Source organism: Fukomys damarensis, unplaced genomic scaffold, assembly GCF_012274545.1.
Source record: "Fukomys damarensis isolate Sample0158 unplaced genomic scaffold, DMR_v1.0_HiC HiC_scaffold_23, whole genome shotgun sequence".
NCBI lineage: Eukaryota > Metazoa > Chordata > Mammalia > Rodentia > Bathyergidae > Fukomys > Fukomys damarensis.
In genome coordinates, this window is record NW_022900935.1 from 16,789,233 (window position 1) to 16,794,493 (window position 5,261).

Genomic DNA, 5,261 nt, shown 5'->3' on the forward strand with positions numbered 1-5,261 from the left:
GGCGATGCTGATGATGAGCTGCACTCTGCCCAGCAGCGCGTAGGGAGGAGGGCGGCTCGCAGCTTTGTTTCTGAGTGTGCTGAGACACCGCCAGGCTGGGAAGAGCTGGGTTAGGGCCGCTCGCTGGAGCCCCTTTCATGGTTGCGACTGTGTGAACTTTTCCAGGTCACCTGACATTTCCGTGCCTCAGTTTGCTCATAGGAAGGATGAGAGTAGGAAAACTTTTCTTGCACAAGTTTATGTGTGCAGTGAGAGAGGAATGTGTGTGTGTGTGAGGGGCTTCCAGTGTGTGCCCCATGGTTACCTGGTGTCACCATTATCCTCTTCCCTCTGTCCTCCTGCTCTCCATCACCACCACCACCATCATCATCGTCATCATCATCCCAATTAGTATGTTTGTATCAATAACAGCAGCATTATACTTGCCCATCACGTGCCTCAAGAAATTCATGGAATTTGAACACTGAGACATTAGGTTGATACCCGTCACTCACCAGGAATATCTGAGGCTCAGAGAGAGAGAGAGAAGGGCACATCCAAGGCTGTGGTAGAGGGTGGCACTCAGGCCCAGCTTCCATGCCAGAGCCATTTTAACGTCACCTTTGTGCCTTGGCCTGAGGAATCCAGATCTTACCCTCCCCTGGTGCTATGGATTTGGCAAGTGATATACAGTCCAAGGGGACGTGGGCAGGGACAGATTATGTGGGGGACAGAGAAGGGAGAGTAGACGTTTTAGGGTCAAAGAGGTGCCCTGGCTCCCCAGGACAGCCCGTGTCTCTGAAGGGTGCCTGTGGAGACAGGACGGTGTCTCTGTGGTCTCAGAGGCACCTGGCTCTGGAGATGGACATCATTAGAACCATGAGACAAACTCCACGGATTCTACCCACCCACGCATGGCAGACAGGGCATGGAAACGACTCCAGCCATTTCCAAGGCAGGAAATGACTCCAACCATTTGTCTCAGATGGAGGCCCCTGCAAATAGGCCGGGCATTGCTCTGGGTGCATCCAGGCCCGGCCCTGCTGGGTCACTGTGGCCTGACACAGGCGCATGTGTGGAGGTGGAGGTGGGGGTGGACAGGGAGGCAGGATAAGGGCCTTGAGTGCTGGGCTAAGGCTATCTAGGTGGATGGGGCTGTGACAGGTGTCTGGTCAGATCTGCAGCTGGTGGGGGAGAAAGGGGTCCATACCCTCGCCCATCCAGTTTCACCTCTGGGGGCCTCCAAGCTTTGGGTCAAATTCATCCTCACTCTGGCCAGCTCAATTCACCTGTCATAAAATTGTAATACTTTGCTCACTGGGCAGAGCTGGGCAGCTGTGAGTGAGTCTCCAAGTCAGGGGAGAATTCAAATGATGACTGATGGGTTATGGCGGTGACACAGATCTGTGCGTCACCTGTTGGGTTGAGTTGATCACCATGTGTCACCTTTGTATCTCAAGTGTTGCTTTTACATTGAAATTGGATTTAATCACCACGACGGTGGATGCAATGGCTGCATGGGGTCTGCCGCAAGAGGAGTGTTTCTACCACCACACAGCTGCTGGAAGAGGGGCCGTGAGGATGGGGAGGGACACTCAGCCTCCAGTGGCTCTTGTGTTAACCCCTCAGGGTGATCTTGGCTGCCTGGGTCAGAATTCCAGGACTGTTGAGTTTGAAGTTCCCAGACTGCTTCTTTCTTTCGGATTCTGTGGCCTCAGAAAACTTCTCCTGTCTGGAGAAAGGGTCCTAAAATGAGGCGATAACGCCAACATCACAGGGTTAGGAGTGAGCAGAGAGGGCAGGCAGTCCTGAGGATGGGAAGATCCTCCTCCCTTCTCTACCCACCCACTGCCTGATATACTGGGCAGATATCTGATTGTTGTCCATGAACGTGCAGCCTTCCTGGGTCTTGAAGCACGAATAGGAGTCTGCTAGAGGGACGAGGCAGTGGGAAGGGTGTTACAGGTAGCAGGAACAGCATGGGCATCAACTGCATTTCCTTGTGGTCTGGTTGTCAGCAGAGCTTCGGGGACAAAAGAGAGCGAGGGCCAGATGAGGGAGCCGGTACCAGAAGGGACCATCACCTGATATTCCCCTAGAGGAGGCACTCAGAGGGCTGATGGAAAGATTCAAATGCAATGCTCAAATTCACAGATTTTTGGAGCCACTGCATGATTGCAAATCTGCCTCAGGTACTGGTGATGCAGGGTGAGTTACTTACCTAACCTCTCTGCCTACCAGCTCCTTTGTCTGTGAAGTGGGAGACGATGGCCCAGGTGAGGACATAGACCTGTGCAAAGCGCTGTACACAGAGCCTGGCTCCCAGCAGGCAGTGCGGCGGAGTTTCTGGGTTGAGGCTCATCATGTGCTCAACCCTGGTGCTGTCCTCCAGTCTGCAGGGCCATCTGATGGCCTGCAGAGGAGTAATCATGAGTTGTACTGAGGAGGAGAAGTCATTTCTTCAAGAGTCATAAGACTGAGATCTGCCCTGACTGACATTAGAGTCTGACACAGAGGGGCTGCACCTCCCTGCCAAGACTGCGTAGGACTTCCCTGCAGGCACCCCAGGTGCCCTTCCCGTACTACAGAGGCTCCTCTGCTGGGCTGTCTGCTGCCTGTCACTGTCACCAGCCCCACCTAGAGCACCAGTGTGAGATGTGCTTCTGAGGGTGGTCCTGCCAGAGGAATTAGCTTGTGTACACGCAGAACATCTCCAAAGATTTGTCTCCTAATATTTGTTCTGGAAATTGGAACATGCAGATGAGGTGAGCGTGTGACACTGGAAATTCAGAATAAATTTGCATTCTTGAACCCACAAACAGCCACCTTCACACAGTGCAGGTGGGGTGGGGACCGGAGGCGGAAAGAGGACAGTGACTGACTCTCAGCCCCAGAAAGGTTCTCACGGCCTTTTGACCAGCAGAGGGACTGGTTCCTGAAGACCCCAGCACCTAAGGTGGCACACAGAGGCCCTAGGTGTGACAGCCCGTTGTGAGCATCACATTGGATAAAGCCAAGTAGATGAAGGTCATAGAATGAGACAGAACTGAACACAAGGGCGGGGTCTGGCTGAGTCAGCAGCAGGACCTTGGGCTGCAGGCTGTGAGGGAGGCTGGTTGGGGAGGCTGAGGGAGATGGCAGTGATGAGGGGCCTTGTACTCAGCCTGCTTGGGTCCTGTGTCTGGCTGTGGGTGTTCTGGGGGGCTCTATAAGGAGAAATGGGCCTGGTCCTGCTGAGGTTTTGTGTGATCACCCCAGGGGCCCTTTGGGGCCAGGGATTGGGGCTGATGGACCTGAGTCTGAATTCTGGCTCTTCCTCTGGCTGCTAGGAGTTTCCTATACCTGTCCCATGCCTCAGTTTCCCCATCTGTAAAGGGGATGATGCCTTCTCCCCTGGGTGTTTTGGGGGATCACATAAGAGAAGGGCATGTGCTCCCATCCGTGTGAGGAGAGGCCTCTTCCCACTTTTGATTTTAGCAGCTTTCTCCACCATGCCTGCGAGAAAGTGCCCACTGCAGCTGCAGGAGGGCTCGGCATGGTCAGGGCTGGGGGTGGCTGTCCTCACTGTTCTGTCATTCTCAATTCTTGGGTGTCTCCAGGCAGATCAATTCCAAGTTTGGTCCCGAGTTGTGCAGGACCTCAAGGGCATGAGGTAGTCTGTTTGTGTTTTGCTTGTTGCTGCATTTCCAGCACCCAGAGCAGTGCCTGGATGGGCGCATCTTTCTTGATACCAGGCATTGGGATGCTGTGTTGAATCAGGCCCTGCCCTTAGAGCTCTCAGGATGGGAGGGAGTTAGATGCATAAGCATCACTACTCAAGAGCAATGTGATCATCATTGGTCACCAGGCCTCTACTGTGCGCAGTGCTTTGCATCTGTCCGCTCATTTCAGCTGCCTGGAGCACAAGGGACTCTCATGGTCATGCGTATTTCACATGTGAGAGACTCAAGGCTCAGAGAGGTGAAATGATTTGTTTAAGTTCGCCCAGCTGGTGAGTAGTGGATGTGGGATTTGAACATGCCTAAGTTACTTTTCTCATTGCTGAGACAAAATATCCAGCACCCACGAGTTAAATGAGGAAAAGTTGATTTAGCTCACAGTTTGTAGAGGTTTCAGTCTATAGTTGGCTGGCTTCAAGGCAGGGTGGCACGGCAGAGGGACACTGCAGAGGAGAAACAGTTCATGGCAGTCAGAAGATAGCAAATCAAGCCAGCGAGGGACAAGACAAGAGTCTTTCTGCCCCTTGTATTGTATCCAGGCCACTGGGATTAGGATGGTGCCAAACCAATTAGTGGACTGAGTTAGTGGTCACCCTAACCCTTAATCCTAGCATTGCACTGTGACTCAATCACACACTATAGATTCAGCGACTTCTGAAAAAGCCCACCTCTGATTAAATGAAGCTTTGGGGGGTCATCTGGACACAAGGTATAATTGAAGCCAATTCTTTCTGGCCCCCAACCCCCCGTGCTGCCTCTCCTTACCTGCATACAACAAAGGAGATCACATGGATCTAGGTGACCCAGGCCCTGGCCATGGGACTACTGAGGGCTCTGAGATCAGGGAAAGAGAGTCTGGGAAGGTCTCCCGGAGGACACTGAACAAAGGCATATGTGGGTGGCTGGAGGGGCAAGGGGTAGGCTGTTCCTGCAGAGGCCATTTCAAAGTGTGGTCAGAGAGCAGATAGGTCAGAGTGTGAGCGGTGAAGAAGGCAGTGGGTGGCACAGTGTCCTTGTGGGGCCTCTGTAGGAGATGGGGGCTCCCACCGTAGGGAGACAGGGTGAAGGCCAACAGACGCTTGAGATAAGAGCCTGGGCAGGGAGACCAAAGGGGCTGGTGGTATGGTGCCTGGGCCGATAACTCCCTTTCTGTGCTCAGGTTTCAGGATGTACAGAGAGCACCCAGCTGAAAAGCTACAGGCTGACAGGACTGTGGCCCTTGGGAGAGCAACACAGCTGACTTGCAGTGACATAGCAGGGAGGGGACGTGGAGAAAGTCACCTGCTCCTTATCAGTCTCTGCTCTGAAGCCAAGGGCCTGGAGCTCAGTGGGGTCTCCACAGAGTCAGCTGCCCTGCATGGCTGGGTCAGGGGACATGTCTAGCTTCGAGAAGGATGACTTTAATGGTTATCAAGGAGGGCGCAGACAGCCACTGTGATGCATATCTTGGGCATTATCTTGCCTGAACCCCCTGGTCCCTTGCTCAGGACAGATTTCTAAAAGTAGAAAGAAAAACTGCGTCAAAGTACATAAATATTTTTAATCCCTGTGATCTCTTTTACT

At 53.1% G+C, this 5,261-nt stretch overlaps 1 long non-coding RNA gene across 2 annotated transcripts; it reads right to left on the minus strand.

Moving 5' to 3' along the window:
- Window positions 1–1,391: 1,391 nt before the first annotated feature.
- LOC104860446 lies at window positions 1,392–4,105 on the minus strand. 2 transcript variants are annotated; one of them, XR_779694.2, is made up of 4 exons: window positions 4,078–4,105; window positions 2,201–2,392; window positions 1,825–2,002; window positions 1,392–1,711 (listed from the first exon to the last, which is right to left on the minus strand). It is a non-coding gene; the product is annotated as an uncharacterized LOC104860446 (long non-coding RNA). The 2 variants fall into 2 exon arrangements; XR_779695.2 differs by having other exon boundaries at window positions 1,392–1,725.
- Window positions 4,106–5,261: the final 1,156 nt, after the last annotated feature.